General features: G+C 76.9%; 8 non-coding genes and 6 pseudogenes across 8 annotated transcripts; all 14 read right to left on the reverse strand.

The window, feature by feature from the left end:
- Nucleotides 1–832: 832 nt before the first annotated feature.
- On the reverse strand, nt 833–941 carry LOC125962568 (uncharacterized; annotated as a pseudogene).
- Nucleotides 942–1,875: 934 nt separating this feature from the next.
- LOC125962574 (uncharacterized) lies at nt 1,876–1,984 on the reverse strand (annotated as a pseudogene).
- Nucleotides 1,985–2,918: 934 nt separating this feature from the next.
- On the reverse strand, nt 2,919–3,027 carry LOC125962569 (uncharacterized; annotated as a pseudogene).
- A 926-nt stretch (nt 3,028–3,953) lies between these two features.
- On the reverse strand, nt 3,954–4,072 carry LOC125962283 (5S ribosomal RNA). The gene has a single exon (XR_007473804.1). It is a non-coding gene; the product is annotated as a 5S ribosomal RNA (ribosomal RNA).
- Nucleotides 4,073–4,998: 926 nt separating this feature from the next.
- LOC125962284 (5S ribosomal RNA) lies at nt 4,999–5,117 on the reverse strand. The gene has a single exon (XR_007473805.1). It is a non-coding gene; the product is annotated as a 5S ribosomal RNA (ribosomal RNA).
- Nucleotides 5,118–6,043: 926 nt separating this feature from the next.
- On the reverse strand, nt 6,044–6,152 carry LOC125962510 (uncharacterized; annotated as a pseudogene).
- Nucleotides 6,153–7,078: 926 nt separating this feature from the next.
- On the reverse strand, nt 7,079–7,197 carry LOC125962487 (5S ribosomal RNA). The gene has a single exon (XR_007474008.1). It is a non-coding gene; the product is annotated as a 5S ribosomal RNA (ribosomal RNA).
- A 923-nt stretch (nt 7,198–8,120) lies between these two features.
- LOC125962511 (uncharacterized) lies at nt 8,121–8,229 on the reverse strand (annotated as a pseudogene).
- Nucleotides 8,230–9,155: 926 nt separating this feature from the next.
- On the reverse strand, nt 9,156–9,274 carry LOC125962285 (5S ribosomal RNA). Its single transcript, XR_007473806.1, has one exon. It is a non-coding gene; the product is annotated as a 5S ribosomal RNA (ribosomal RNA).
- Nucleotides 9,275–10,200: 926 nt separating this feature from the next.
- LOC125962286 (5S ribosomal RNA) lies at nt 10,201–10,319 on the reverse strand. Its single transcript, XR_007473807.1, has one exon. It is a non-coding gene; the product is annotated as a 5S ribosomal RNA (ribosomal RNA).
- A 934-nt stretch (nt 10,320–11,253) lies between these two features.
- On the reverse strand, nt 11,254–11,372 carry LOC125962478 (5S ribosomal RNA). The gene has a single exon (XR_007473999.1). It is a non-coding gene; the product is annotated as a 5S ribosomal RNA (ribosomal RNA).
- Nucleotides 11,373–12,306: 934 nt separating this feature from the next.
- Nucleotides 12,307–12,425, reverse strand: LOC125962287 (5S ribosomal RNA). The gene has a single exon (XR_007473808.1). It is a non-coding gene; the product is annotated as a 5S ribosomal RNA (ribosomal RNA).
- Nucleotides 12,426–13,359: 934 nt separating this feature from the next.
- LOC125962512 (uncharacterized) lies at nt 13,360–13,468 on the reverse strand (annotated as a pseudogene).
- A 926-nt stretch (nt 13,469–14,394) lies between these two features.
- On the reverse strand, nt 14,395–14,513 carry LOC125962288 (5S ribosomal RNA). The gene has a single exon (XR_007473809.1). It is a non-coding gene; the product is annotated as a 5S ribosomal RNA (ribosomal RNA).
- Between the last annotated feature and the right edge of the window lie 443 nt (nt 14,514–14,956).

Genomic DNA, 14,956 nt, shown 5'->3' on the forward strand with positions numbered 1-14,956 from the left:
CCCCTCGCCCGCCCAGGCAGGGGGAACGGAGGTCTCGGGTATCGGGCGGCGGCGGAGGGTTTGGCGACCACCTCCCAGCCCAGGGCGGCCGTGACCCAGCAAACCCTTCGGCGCTTGGCGCCCCGCCCAAGATCCCGCACGTCGCTCACAGGGACGTGGCCCCGGAGGCTTCAGGGCCCGGGGCCCGCGGTCCCTTGGGCATCGGCCCTGCCGGCCCACGCGGCGCTAGGCGCAGCCCGGCCGCAGCCCGGGCCGGCCCTCCTGCCCGACGGCAGCTGGCCCGAAGCCACTGGGAGCCACCATTGAGTCGCCACGCCCCTCAGCCCCGGCAAGGCCACCCTTGCCCCCACACCCCCCGCCGAGCTCAGGACCCCGCCCCTGGTGGCCGGCAGGCCCGGGGAAGCGGCCCCTGCCCTCGATCCCGCTCCCGCACCCGGCCGCGGTGACACGCCAGAGGGGCGGGGTGGGGGTGGGGGGCTTTTGTCGGAGGGAGCTGTGGAGGGACACACCGGCACACAGGTGGCGGCGCCGGGGCTGGGCGCCGGTGGGGGCGGCCAGGTGCAGGTCGAGGGGCTCGCGGGCCGAAAGGACGGCAAGTGGGCCCGCGGCGGAGTCTGGGTCCGGGCCAGCCACCCCGGGAGCGTCTGGGGTGCGGCTGCCTTCCAGGGCCGCCTTCTGGCCGGCCGGGCCGGCGGGGAGCGCCCCCGCCGGCGCGCGCCGTGGTGGGAGGGGCCTGAGGAGGTGGGGCCTGCCGCGGGGCCCGGCGGGGGCGGAGCCGGCGGCCCCCGCCGCGGGCGAGTAAAGGAGAAGGCGGGCGGAGCGGGAGGCAAAAAGCCTACAGCACCCGGTATTCCCAGGCGGTCTCCCATCCAAGTACTAACCAGGCCCGACCCTGCTTAGCTGACGAGATCGGGCGCGTTCAGGGTGCTATGGCCGTAGACGGGGGCGGGGGCCGCGGGCTGCCTCTTGAGGCCCAGTTTCGCTGGCGCTGGCGCCTTAACGCCAGCCTGGCGGCCGGCCCGCCCCGGCAGGGCCCCCTCGCCCGCCCAGGCAGGGGGAACGGAGGTCTCGGGTATCGGGCGGCGGCGGAGGGTTTGGCGACCACCTCCCAGCCCAGGGCGGCCGTGACCCAGCAAACCCTTCGGCGCTTGGCGCCCCGCCCAAGATCCCGCACGTCGCTCACAGGGACGTGGCCCCGGAGGCTTCAGGGCCCGGGGCCCGCGGTCCCTTGGGCATCGGCCCTGCCGGCCCACGCGGCGCTAGGCGCAGCCCGGCCGCAGCCCGGGCCGGCCCTCCTGCCCGACGGCAGCTGGCCCGAAGCCACTGGGAGCCACCATTGAGTCGCCACGGCCCCTCAGCCCCGGCAAGGCCACCCTTGCCCCCACACCCCCCGCCGAGCTCAGGACCCCGCCCCTGGTGGCCGGCAGGCCCGGGGAAGCGGCCCCTGCCCTCGATCCCGCTCCCGCACCCGGCCGCGGTGACACGCCAGAGGGGCGGGGTGGGGGTGGGGGGCTTTTGTCGGAGGGAGCTGTGGAGGGACACACCGGCACACAGGTGGCGGCGCCGGGGCTGGGCGCCGTTGGGGGCGGCCAGGTGCAGGTCGAGGGGCTCGCGGGCCGAAAGGACGGCAAGTGGGCCCGCGGCGGAGTCTGGGTCCGGGCCAGCCACCCCGGGAGCGTCTGGGGTGCGGCTGCCTTCCAGGGCCGCCTTCTGGCCGCCTGGCCGGCCGGGCCGGCGGGGAGCGCCCCCGCCGGCGCGCGCCGTGGTGGGAGGGGCCTGAGGAGGTGGGGCCTGCCGCGGGGCCCGGCGGGGGCGGAGCCGGCGGCCCCCGCCGCGGGCGAGTAAAGGAGAAGGCGGGCGGAGCGGGAGGCAAAAAGCCTACAGCACCCGGTATTCCCAGGCGGTCTCCCATCAAAGTACTAACCAGGCCCGACCCTGCTTAGCTGACGAGATCGGGCGCGTTCAGGGTGCTATGGCCGTAGACGGGGGCGGGGGCCGCGGGCTGCCTCTTGAGGCCCAGTTTCGCTGGCGCTGGCGCCTTAACGCCAGCCTGGCGGCCGGCCCGCCCCGGCAGGGCCCCCTCGCCCGCCCAGGCAGGGGGAACGGAGGTCTCGGGTATCGGGCGGCGGCGGAGGGTTTGGCGACCACCTCCCAGCCCAGGGCGGCCGTGACCCAGCAAACCCTTCGGCGCTTGGCGCCCCGCCCAAGATCCCGCACGTCGCTCACAGGGACGTGGCCCCGGAGGCTTCAGGGCCCGGGGCCCGCGGTCCCTTGGGCATCGGCCCTGCCGGCCCACGCGGCGCTAGGCGCAGCCCGGCCGCAGCCCGGGCCGGCCCTCCTGCCCGACGGCAGCTGGCCCGAAGCCACTGGGAGCCACCATTGAGTCGCCACGGCCCCTCAGCCCCGGCAAGGCCACCCTTGCCCCCACACCCCCCGCCGAGCTCAGGACCCCGCCCCTGGTGGCCGGCAGGCCCGGGGAAGCGGCCCCTGCCCTCGATCCCGCTCCCGCACCCGGCCGCGGTGACACGCCAGAGGGGCGGGGTGGGGGTGGGGGGCTTTTGTCGGAGGGAGCTGTGGAGGGACACACCGGCACACAGGTGGCGGCGCCGGGGCTGGGCGCCGGTGGGGGCGGCCAGGTGCAGGTCGAGGGGCTCGCGGGCCGAAAGGACGGCAAGTGGGCCCGCGGCGGAGTCTGGGTCCGGGCCAGCCACCCCGGGAGCGTCTGGGGTGCGGCTGCCTTCCAGGGCCGCCTTCTGGCCGCCTGGCCGGCCGGGCCGGCGGGGAGCGCCCCCGCCGGCGCGCGCCGTGGTGGGAGGGGCCTGAGGAGGTGGGGCCTGCCGCGGGGCCCGGCGGGGGCGGAGCCGGCGGCCCCCGCCGCGGGCGAGTAAAGGAGAAGGCGGGCGGAGCGGGAGGCAAAAAGCCTACAGCACCCGGTATTCCCAGGCGGTCTCCCATCCAAGTACTAACCAGGCCCGACCCTGCTTAGCTGACGAGATCGGGCGCGTTCAGGGTGCTATGGCCGTAGACGGGGGCGGGGGCCGCGGGCTGCCTCTTGAGGCCCAGTTTCGCTGGCGCTGGCGCCTTAACGCCAGCCTGGCGGCCGGCCCGCCCCGGCAGGGCCCCCTCGCCCGCCCAGGCAGGGGGAACGGAGGTCTCGGGTATCGGGCGGCGGCGGAGGGTTTGGCGACCACCTCTCAGCCCAGGGCGGCCGTGACCCAGCAAACCCTTCGGCGCTTGGCGCCCCGCCCAAGATCCCGCACGTCGCTCACAGGGACGTGGCCCCGGAGGCTTCAGGGCCCGGGGCCCGCGGTCCCTTGGGCATCGGCCCTGCCGGCCCACGCGGCGCTAGGCGCAGCCCGGCCGCAGCCCGGGCCGGCCCTCCTGCCCGACGGCAGCTGGCCCGAAGCCACTGGGAGCCACCATTGAGTCGCCACGGCCCCTCAGCCCCGGCAAGGCCACCCTTGCCCCCACACCCCCCGCCGAGCTCAGGACCCCGCCCCTGGTGGCCGGCAGGCCCGGGGAAGCGGCCCCTGCCCTCGATCCCGCTCCCGCACCCGGCCGCGGTGACACGCCAGAGGGGCGGGGTGGGGGTGGGGGGCTTTTGTCGGAGGGAGCTGTGGAGGGACACACCGGCACACAGGTGGCGGCGCCGGGGCTGGGCGCCGGTGGGGGCGGCCAGGTGCAGGTCGAGGGGCTCGCGGGCCGAAAGGACGGCAAGTGGGCCCGCGGCGGAGTCTGGGTCCGGGCCAGCCACCCCGGGAGCGTCTGGGGTGCGGCTGCCTTCCAGGGCCGCCTTCTGGCCGGCCGGGCCGGCGGGGAGCGCCCCCGCCGGCGCGCGCCGTGGTGGGAGGGGCCTGAGGAGGTGGGGCCTGCCGCGGGGCCCGGCGGGGGCGGAGCCGGCGGCCCCCGCCGCGGGCGAGTAAAGGAGAAGGCGGGCGGAGCGGGAGGCAAAAAGCCTACAGCACCCGGTATTCCCAGGCGGTCTCCCATCCAAGTACTAACCAGGCCCGACCCTGCTTAGCTTCCGAGATCAGACGAGATCGGGCGCGTTCAGGGTGGTATGGCCGTAGACGGGGGCGGGGGCCGCGGGCTGCCTCTTGAGGCCCAGTTTCGCTGGCGCTGGCGCCTTAACGCCAGCCTGGCGGCCGGCCCGCCCCGGCAGGGCCCCCTCGCCCGCCCAGGCAGGGGGAACGGAGGTCTCGGGTATCGGGCGGCGGCGGAGGGTTTGGCGACCACCTCCCAGCCCAGGGCGGCCGTGACCCAGCAAACCCTTCGGCGCTTGGCGCCCCGCCCAAGATCCCGCACGTCGCTCACAGGGACGTGGCCCCGGAGGCTTCAGGGCCCGGGGCCCGCGGTCCCTTGGGCATCGGCCCTGCCGGCCCACGCGGCGCTAGGCGCAGCCCGGCCGCAGCCCGGGCCGGCCCTCCTGCCCGACGGCAGCTGGCCCGAAGCCACTGGGAGCCACCATTGAGTCGCCACGGCCCCTCAGCCCCGGCAAGGCCACCCTTGCCCCCACACCCCCCGCCGAGCTCAGGACCCCGCCCCTGGTGGCCGGCAGGCCCGGGGAAGCGGCCCCTGCCCTCGATCCCGCTCCCGCACCCGGCCGCGGTGACACGCCAGAGGGGCGGGGTGGGGGTGGGGGGCTTTTGTCGGAGGGAGCTGTGGAGGGACACACCGGCACACAGGTGGCGGCGCCGGGGCTGGGCGCCGGTGGGGGCGGCCAGGTGCAGGTCGAGGGGCTCGCGGGCCGAAAGGACGGCAAGTGGGCCCGCGGCGGAGTCTGGGTCCGGGCCAGCCACCCCGGGAGCGTCTGGGGTGCGGCTGCCTTCCAGGGCCGCCTTCTGGCCGGCCGGGCCGGCGGGGAGCGCCCCCGCCGGCGCGCGCCGTGGTGGGAGGGGCCTGAGGAGGTGGGGCCTGCCGCGGGGCCCGGCGGGGGCGGAGCCGGCGGCCCCCGCCGCGGGCGAGTAAAGGAGAAGGCGGGCGGAGCGGGAGGCAAAAAGCCTACAGCACCCGGTATTCCCAGGCGGTCTCCCATCCAAGTACTAACCAGGCCCGACCCTGCTTAGCTTCCGAGATCAGACGAGATCGGGCGCGTTCAGGGTGGTATGGCCGTAGACGGGGGCGGGGGCCGCGGGCTGCCTCTTGAGGCCCAGTTTCGCTGGCGCTGGCGCCTTAACGCCAGCCTGGCGGCCGGCCCGCCCCGGCAGGGCCCCCTCGCCCGCCCAGGCAGGGGGAACGGAGGTCTCGGGTATCGGGCGGCGGCGGAGGGTTTGGCGACCACCTCCCAGCCCAGGGCGGCCGTGACCCAGCAAACCCTTCGGCGCTTGGCGCCCCGCCCAAGATCCCGCACGTCGCTCACAGGGACGTGGCCCCGGAGGCTTCAGGGCCCGGGGCCCGCGGTCCCTTGGGCATCGGCCCTGCCGGCCCACGCGGCGCTAGGCGCAGCCCGGCCGCAGCCCGGGCCGGCCCTCCTGCCCGACGGCAGCTGGCCCGAAGCCACTGGGAGCCACCATTGAGTCGCCACGGCCCCTCAGCCCCGGCAAGGCCACCCTTGCCCCCACACCCCCCGCCGAGCTCAGGACCCCGCCCCTGGTGGCCGGCAGGCCCGGGGAAGCGGCCCCTGCCCTCGATCCCGCTCCCGCACCCGGCCGCGGTGACACGCCAGAGGGGCGGGGTGGGGGTGGGGGGCTTTTGTCGGAGGGAGCTGTGGAGGGACACACCGGCACACAGGTGGCGGCGCCGGGGCTGGGCGCCGGTGGGGGCGGCCAGGTGCAGGTCGAGGGGCTCGCGGGCCGAAAGGACGGCAAGTGGGCCCGCGGCGGAGTCTGGGTCCGGGCCAGCCACCCCGGGAGCGTCTGGGGTGCGGCTGCCTTCCAGGGCCGCCTTCTGGCCGGCCGGGCCGGCGGGGAGCGCCCCCGCCGGCGCGCGCCGTGGTGGGAGGGGCCTGAGGAGGTGGGGCCTGCCGCGGGGCCCGGCGGGGGCGGAGCCGGCGGCCCCCGCCGCGGGCGAGTAAAGGAGAAGGCGGGCGGAGCGGGAGGCAAAAAGCCTACAGCACCCGGTATTCCCAGGCGGTCTCCCATCCAAGTACTAACCAGGCCCGACCCTGCTTAGCTGACGAGATCGGGCGCGTTCAGGGTGGTATGGCCGTAGACGGGGGCGGGGGCCGCGGGCTGCCTCTTGAGGCCCAGTTTCGCTGGCGCTGGCGCCTTAACGCCAGCCTGGCGGCCGGCCCGCCCCGGCAGGGCCCCCTCGCCCGCCCAGGCAGGGGGAACGGAGGTCTCGGGTATCGGGCGGCGGCGGAGGGTTTGGCGACCACCTCTCAGCCCAGGGCGGCCGTGACCCAGCAAACCCTTCGGCGCTTGGCGCCCCGCCCAAGATCCCGCACGTCGCTCACAGGGACGTGGCCCCGGAGGCTTCAGGGCCCGGGGCCCGCGGTCCCTTGGGCATCGGCCCTGCCGGCCCACGCGGCGCTAGGCGCAGCCCGGCCGCAGCCCGGGCCGGCCCTCCTGCCCGACGGCAGCTGGCCCGAAGCCACTGGGAGCCACCATTGAGTCGCCACGGCCCCTCAGCCCCGGCAAGGCCACCCTTGCCCCCACACCCCCCGCCGAGCTCAGGACCCCGCCCCTGGTGGCCGGCAGGCCCGGGGAAGCGGCCCCTGCCCTCGATCCCGCTCCCGCACCCGGCCGCGGTGACACGCCAGAGGGGCGGGGTGGGGGTGGGGGGCTTTTGTCGGAGGGAGCTGTGGAGGGACACACCGGCACACAGGTGGCGGCGCCGGGGCTGGGCGCCGGTGGGGGCGGCCAGGTGCAGGTCGAGGGGCTCGCGGGCCGAAAGGACGGCAAGTGGGCCCGCGGCGGAGTCTGGGTCCGGGCCAGCCACCCCGGGAGCGTCTGGGGTGCGGCTGCCTTCCAGGGCCGCCTTCTGGCCGGCCGGGCCGGCGGGGAGCGCCCCCGCCGGCGCGCGCCGTGGTGGGAGGGGCCTGAGGAGGTGGGGCCTGCCGCGGGGCCCGGCGGGGGCGGAGCCGGCGGCCCCCGCCGCGGGCGAGTAAAGGAGAAGGCGGGCGGAGCGGGAGGCAAAAAGCCTACAGCACCCGGTATTCCCAGGCGGTCTCCCATCCAAGTACTAACCAGGCCCGACCCTGCTTAGCTGACGAGATCAGACGAGATCGGGCGCGTTCAGGGTGGTATGGCCGTAGACGGGGGCGGGGGCCGCGGGCTGCCTCTTGAGGCCCAGTTTCGCTGGCGCTGGCGCCTTAACGCCAGCCTGGCGGCCGGCCCGCCCCGGCAGGGCCCCCTCGCCCGCCCAGGCAGGGGGAACGGAGGTCTCGGGTATCGGGCGGCGGCGGAGGGTTTGGCGACCACCTCCCAGCCCAGGGCGGCCGTGACCCAGCAAACCCTTCGGCGCTTGGCGCCCCGCCCAAGATCCCGCACGTCGCTCACAGGGACGTGGCCCCGGAGGCTTCAGGGCCCGGGGCCCGCGGTCCCTTGGGCATCGGCCCTGCCGGCCCACGCGGCGCTAGGCGCAGCCCGGCCGCAGCCCGGGCCGGCCCTCCTGCCCGACGGCAGCTGGCCCGAAGCCACTGGGAGCCACCATTGAGTCGCCACGCCCCTCAGCCCCGGCAAGGCCACCCTTGCCCACACACCCCGCCGAGCTCAGGACCCCGCCCCTGGTGGCCGGCAGGCCCGGGGAAGCGGCCCCTGCCCTCGATCCCGCTCCCGCACCCGGCCGCGGTGACACGCCAGAGGGGCGGGGTGGGGGTGGGGGGCTTTTGTCGGAGGGAGCTGTGGAGGGACACACCGGCACACAGGTGGCGGCGCCGGGGCTGGGCGCCGGTGGGGGCGGCCAGGTGCAGGTCGAGGGGCTCGCGGGCCGAAAGGACGGCAAGTGGGCCCGCGGCGGAGTCTGGGTCCGGGCCAGCCACCCCGGGAGCGTCTGGGGTGCGGCTGCCTTCCAGGGCCGCCTTCTGGCCGGCCGGGCCGGCGGGGAGCGCCCCCGCCGGCGCGCGCCGTGGTGGGAGGGGCCTGAGGAGGTGGGGCCTGCCGCGGGGCCCGGCGGGGGCGGAGCCGGCGGCCCCCGCCGCGGGCGAGTAAAGGAGAAGGCGGGCGGAGCGGGAGGCAAAAAGCCTACAGCACCCGGTATTCCCAGGCGGTCTCCCATCCAAGTACTAACCAGGCCCGACCCTGCTTAGCTGACGAGATCGGGCGCGTTCAGGGTGGTATGGCCGTAGACGGGGGCGGGGGCCGCGGGCTGCCTCTTGAGGCCCAGTTTCGCTGGCGCTGGCGCCTTAACGCCAGCCTGGCGGCCGGCCCGCCCCGGCAGGGCCCCCTCGCCCGCCCAGGCAGGGGGAACGGAGGTCTCGGGTATCGGGCGGCGGCGGAGGGTTTGGCGACCACCTCCCAGCCCAGGGCGGCCGTGACCCAGCAAACCCTTCGGCGCTTGGCGCCCCGCCCAAGATCCCGCACGTCGCTCACAGGGACGTGGCCCCGGAGGCTTCAGGGCCCGGGGCCCGCGGTCCCTTGGGCATCGGCCCTGCCGGCCCACGCGGCGCTAGGCGCAGCCCGGCCGCAGCCCGGGCCGGCCCTCCTGCCCGACGGCAGCTGGCCCGAAGCCACTGGGAGCCACCATTGAGTCGCCACGGCCCCTCAGCCGCGGCAAGGCCACCCTTGCCCCCACACCCCCCGCCGAGCTCAGGACCCCGCCCCTGGTGGCCGGCAGGCCCGGGGAAGCGGCCCCTGCCCTCGATCCCGCTCCCGCACCCGGCCGCGGTGACACGCCAGAGGGGCGGGGTGGGGGTGGGGGGCTTTTGTCGGAGGGAGCTGTGGAGGGACACACCGGCACACAGGTGGCGGCGCCGGGGCTGGGCGCCGGTGGGGGCGGCCAGGTGCAGGTCGAGGGGCTCGCGGGCCGAAAGGACGGCAAGTGGGCCCGCGGCGGAGTCTGGGTCCGGGCCAGCCACCCCGGGAGCGTCTGGGGTGCGGCTGCCTTCCAGGGCCGCCTTCTGGCCGGCCGGGCCGGCGGGGAGCGCCCCCGCCGGCGCGCGCCGTGGTGGGAGGGGCCTGAGGAGGTGGGGCCTGCCGCGGGGCCCGGCGGGGGCGGAGCCGGCGGCCCCCGCCGCGGGCGAGTAAAGGAGAAGGCGGGCGGAGCGGGAGGCAAAAAGCCTACAGCACCCGGTATTCCCAGGCGGTCTCCCATCCAAGTACTAACCAGGCCCGACCCTGCTTAGCTTCCGAGATCAGACGAGATCGGGCGCGTTCAGGGTGGTATGGCCGTAGACGGGGGCGGGGGCCGCGGGCTGCCTCTTGAGGCCCAGTTTCGCTGGCGCTGGCGCCTTAACGCCAGCCTGGCGGCCGGCCCGCCCCGGCAGGGCCCCCTCGCCCGCCCAGGCAGGGGGAACGGAGGTCTCGGGTATCGGGCGGCGGCGGAGGGTTTGGCGACCACCTCCCAGCCCAGGGCGGCCGTGACCCAGCAAACCCTTCGGCGCTTGGCGCCCCGCCCAAGATCCCGCACGTCGCTCACAGGGACGTGGCCCCGGAGGCTTCAGGGCCCGGGGCCCGCGGTCCCTTGGGCATCGGCCCTGCCGGCCCACGCGGCGCTAGGCGCAGCCCGGCCGCAGCCCGGGCCGGCCCTCCTGCCCGACGGCAGCTGGCCCGAAGCCACTGGGAGCCACCATTGAGTCGCCACGGCCCCTCAGCCCCGGCAAGGCCACCCTTGCCCCCACACCCCCCGCCGAGCTCAGGACCCCGCCCCTGGTGGCCGGCAGGCCCGGGGAAGCGGCCCCTGCCCTCGATCCCGCTCCCGCACCCGGCCGCGGTGACACGCCAGAGGGGCGGGGTGGGGGTGGGGGGCTTTTGTCGGAGGGAGCTGTGGAGGGACACACCGGCACACAGGTGGCGGCGCCGGGGCTGGGCGCCGGTGGGGGCGGCCAGGTGCAGGTCGAGGGGCTCGCGGGCCGAAAGGACGGCAAGTGGGCCCGCGGCGGAGTCTGGGTCCGGGCCAGCCACCCCGGGAGCGTCTGGGGTGCGGCTGCCTTCCAGGGCCGCCTTCTGGCCGGCCGGGCCGGCGGGGAGCGCCCCCGCCGGCGCGCGCCGTGGTGGGAGGGGCCTGAGGAGGTGGGGCCTGCCGCGGGGCCCGGCGGGGGCGGAGCCGGCGGCCCCCGCCGCGGGCGAGTAAAGGAGAAGGCGGGCGGAGCGGGAGGCAAAAAGCCTACAGCACCCGGTATTCCCAGGCGGTCTCCCATCCAAGTACTAACCAGGCCCGACCCTGCTTAGCTTCCGAGATCAGACGAGATCGGGCGCGTTCAGGGTGGTATGGCCGTAGACGGGGGCGGGGGCCGCGGGCTGCCTCTTGAGGCCCAGTTTCGCTGGCGCTGGCGCCTTAACGCCAGCCTGGCGGCCGGCCCGCCCCGGCAGGGCCCCCTCGCCCGCCCAGGCAGGGGGAACGGAGGTCTCGGGTATCGGGCGGCGGCGGAGGGTTTGGCGACCACCTCCCAGCCCAGGGCGGCCGTGACCCAGCAAACCCTTCGGCGCTTGGCGCCCCGCCCAAGATCCCGCACGTCGCTCACAGGGACGTGGCCCCGGAGGCTTCAGGGCCCGGGGCCCGCGGTCCCTTGGGCATCGGCCCTGCCGGCCCACGCGGCGCTAGGCGCAGCCCGGCCGCAGCCCGGGCCGGCCCTCCTGCCCGACGGCAGCTGGCCCGAAGCCACTGGGAGCCACCATTGAGTCGCCACGGCCCCTCAGCCCCGGCAAGGCCACCCTTGCCCCCACACCCCCCGCCGAGCTCAGGACCCCGCCCCTGGTGGCCGGCAGGCCCGGGGAAGCGGCCCCTGCCCTCGATCCCGCTCCCGCACCCGGCCGCGGTGACACGCCAGCGGGGCGGGGTGGGGGTGGGGGGCTTTTGTCGGAGGGAGCTGTGGAGGGACACACCGGCACACAGGTGGCGGCGCCGGGGCTGGGCGCCGGTGGGGGCGGCCAGGTGCAGGTCGAGGGGCTCGCGGGCCGAAAGGACGGCAAGTGGGCTCGCGGCGGAGTCTGGGTCCGGGCCAGCCACCCCGGGAGCGTCTGGGGTGCGGCTGCCTTCCAGGGCCGCCTTCTGGCCGCCTGGCCGGCCGGGCCGGCGGGGAGCGCCCCCGCCGGCGCGCGCCGTGGTGGGAGGGGCCTGAGGAGGTGGGGCCTGCCGCGGGGCCCGGCGGGGGCGGAGCCGGCGGCCCCCGCCGCGGGCGAGTAAAGGAGAAGGCGGGCGGAGCGGGAGGCAAAAAGCCTACAGCACCCGGTATTCCCAGGCGGTCTCCCATCCAAGTACTAACCAGGCCCGACCCTGCTTAGCTTCCGAGATCAGACGAGATCGGGCGCGTTCAAGGTGGTATGGCCGTAGACGGGGGCGGGGTCCGCGGGCTGCCTGTTGAGGCCCAGTTTCGCTGGCGCTGGCGCCTTAACGCCAGCCTGGCGGCCGGCCCGCCCCGGCAGGGCCCCCTCGCCCGCCCAGGCAGGGGGAACGGAGGTCTCGGGTATCGGGCGGCGGCGGAGGGTTTGGCGACCACCTCCCAGCCCAGGGCGGCCGTGACCCAGCAAACCCTTCGGCGCTTGGCGCCCCGCCCAAGATCCCGCACGTCGCTCACAGGGACGTGGCCCCGGAGGCTTCAGGGCCCGGGGCCCGCGGTCCCTTGGGCATCGGCCCTGCCGGCCCACGCGGCGCTAGGCGCAGCCCGGCCGCAGCCCGGGCCGGCCCTCCTGCCCGACGGCAGCTGGCCCGAAGCCACTGGGAGCCACCATTGAGTCGCCACGGCCCCTCAGCCCCGGCAAGGCCACCCTTGCCCCCACACCCCCCGCCGAGCTCAGGACCCCGCCCCTGGTGGCCGGCAGGCCCGGGGAAGCGGCCCCTGCCCTCGATCCCGCTCCCGCACCCGGCCGCGGTGACACGCCAGAGGGGCGGGGTGGGGGTGGGGGGCTTTTGTCGGAGGGAGCTGTGGAGGGACACACCGGCACACAGGTGGCGGCGCCGGGGCTGGGCGCCGGTGGGGGCAGCCAGGTGCAGGTCGAGGGGCTCGCGGGCCGAAAGGACGGCAAGTGGGCCCGCGGCGGAGTCTGGGTCCGGGCCAGCCACCCCGGGAGCGTCTGGGGTGCGGCTGCCTTCCAGGGCCGCCTTCTGGCCGCCTGGCCGGCCGGGCCGGCGGGGAGCGCCCCCGCCGGCGCGCGCCGTGGTGGGAGGGGCCTGAGGAGGTGGGGCCTGCCGCGGGGCCCGGCGGGGGCAGAGCCGGCGGCCCCCGCCGCGGGCGAGTAAAGGAGAAGGCGGGCGGAGCGGGAGGCAAAAAGCCTACAGCACCCGGTATTCCCAGGCGGTCTCCCATCCAAGTACTAACCAGGCCCGACCCTGCTTAGCTTCCGAGATCAGACGAGATCGGGCGCGTTCAGGGTGGTATGGCCGTAGACGGGGGCGGGGGCCGCGGGCTGCCTCTTGAGGCCCAGTTTCGCTGGCGCTGGCGCCTTAACGCCAGCCTGGCGGCCGGCCCGCCCCGGCAGGGCCCCCTCGCCCGCCCAGGCAGGGGGAACGGAGGTCTCGGGTATCGGGCGGCGGCGGAGGGTTTGGCGACCACCTCCCAGCCCAGGGCGGCCGTGACCCAGCAAACCCTTCGGCGCTTGGCGCCCCGCCCAAGATCCCGCACGTCGCTCACAGGGACGTGGCCCCGGAGGCTTCAGGGCCCGGGGCCCGCGGTCCCTTGGGCATCGGCCCTGCCGGCCCACGCGGCGCTAGGCGCAGCCCGGCCGCAGCCCGGGCCGGCCCTCCTGCCCGACGGCAGCTGGCCCGAAGCCACTGGGAGCCACCATTGAGTCGCCACGGCCCCTCAGCCCCGGCAAGGCCACCCTTGCCCCCACACCCCCCGCCGAGCTCAGGACCCCGCCCCTGGTGGCCGGCAGGCCCGGGGAAGCGGCCCCTGCCCTCGATCCCGCTCCCGCACCCGGCCGCGGTGACACGCCAGCGGGGCGGGGTGGGGGTGGGGGGCTTTTGTCGGAGGGAGCTGTGGAGGGACACACCGGCACACAGGTGGCGGCGCCGGGGCTGGGCGCCGGTGGGGGCGGCCAGGTGCAGGTCGAGGGGCTCGCGGGCCGAAAGGACGGCAAGTGGGCTCGCGGCGGAGTCTGGGTCCGGGCCAGCCACCCCGGGAGCGTCTGGGGTGCGGCTGCCTTCCAGGGCCGCCTTCTGGCCGCCTGGCCGGCCGGGCCGGCGGGGAGCGCCCCCGCCGGCGCGCGCCGTGGTGGGAGGGGCCTGAGGAGGTGGGGCCTGCCGCGGGGCCCGGCGGGGGCGGAGCCGGCGGCCCCCGCCGCGGGCGAGTAAAGGAGAAGGCGGGCGGAGCGGGAGGCAAAAAGCCTACAGCACCCGGTATTCCCAGGCGGTCTCCCATCCAAGTACTAACCAGGCCCGACCCTGCTTAGCTGACGAGATCGGGCGCGTTCAGGGTGGTATGGCCGTAGACGGGGGCGGGGGCCGCGGGCTGCCTCTTGAGGCCCAGTTTCGCTGGCGCTGGCGCCTTAACGCCAGCCTGGCGGCCGGCCCGCCCCGGCAGGGCCCCCTCGCCCGCCCAGGCAGGGGGAACGGAGGTCTCGGGTATCGGGCGGCGGCGGAGGGTTTGGCGACCACCTCCCAGCCCAGGGCGGCCGTGACCCAGCAAACCCTTCGGCGCTTGGCGCCCCGCCCAAGATCCCGCACGTCGCTCACAGGGACGTGGCCCCGGAGGCTTCAGGGCCCGGGGCCCGCGGTCCCTTGGGCATCGGCCCTGCCGGCCCACGCGGCGCTAGGCGCAGCCCGGCCGCAGCCCGGGCCGGCCCTCCTGCCCGACGGCAGCTGGCCCGAAGCCACTGGGAGCCACCATTGAGTCGCCACGGCCCCTCAGCCGCGGCAAGGCCACCCTTGCCCCCACACCCCCCGCCGAGCTCAGGACCCCGCCCCTGGTGGCCGGCAGGCCCGGGGAAGCGGCCCCTGCCCTCGATCCCGCTCCCGCACCCGGCCGCGGTGACACGCCAGAGGGGCGGGGTGGGGGTGGGGGGCTTTTGTCGGAGGGAGCTGTGGAGGGACACACCGGCACACAGGTGGCGGCGCCGGGGCTGGGCGCCGGTGGGGGCGGCCAGGTGCAGGTCGAGGGGCTCGCGGGCCGAAAGGACGGCAAGTGGGCCCGCGGCGGAGTCTGGGTCCGGGCCAGCCACCCCGGGAGCGTCTGGGGTGCGGCTGCCTTCCAGGGCCGCCTTCTGGCCGGCCGGGCCGGCGGGGAGCGCCCCCGCCGGCGCGCGCCGTGGTGGGAGGGGCCTGAGGAGGTGGGGCCTGCCGCGGGGCCCGGCGGGGGCGGAGCCGGCGGCCCCCGCCGCGGGCGAGTAAAGGAGAAGGCGGGCGGAGCGGGAGGCAAAAAGCCTACAGCACCCGGTATTCCCAGGCGGTCTCCCATCCAAGTACTAACCAGGCCCGACCCTGCTTAGCTTCCGAGATCAGACGAGATCGGGCGCGTTCAGGGTGGTATGGCCGTAGACGGGGGCGGGGGCCGCGGGCTGCCTCTTGAGGCCCAGTTTCGCTGGCGCTGGCGCCTTAACGCCAGCCTGGCGGCCGGCCCGCCCCGGCAGGGCCCCCTCGCCCGCCCAGGCAGGGGGAACGGAGGTCTCGGGTATCGGGCGGCGGCGGAGGGTTTGGCGACCACCTCCCAGCCCAGGGCGGCCGTGACCCAGCAAACCCTTCGGCGCTTGGCGCCCCGCCCAAGATCCCGCACGTCGCTCACAGGGACGTGGCCCCGGAGGCTTCAGGGCCCGGGGCCCGCGGTCCCTTGGGCATCGGCCCTGCCGGCCCACGCGGCGCTAGGCGCAGCCCGGCCGCAGCCCGGGCCGGCCCTCCTGCCCGACGGCAGCTGGCCCGAAGCCACTGGGAGCCACCATTGAGTCGCCACGGCCCCTCAGCCCCGGCAAGGCCACCCTTGCCCCCA

This window comes from Orcinus orca, chromosome 19 (genome assembly GCF_937001465.1).
Source record: "Orcinus orca chromosome 19, mOrcOrc1.1, whole genome shotgun sequence".
Taxonomy (NCBI): Eukaryota; Metazoa; Chordata; class Mammalia; order Artiodactyla; family Delphinidae; genus Orcinus; species Orcinus orca.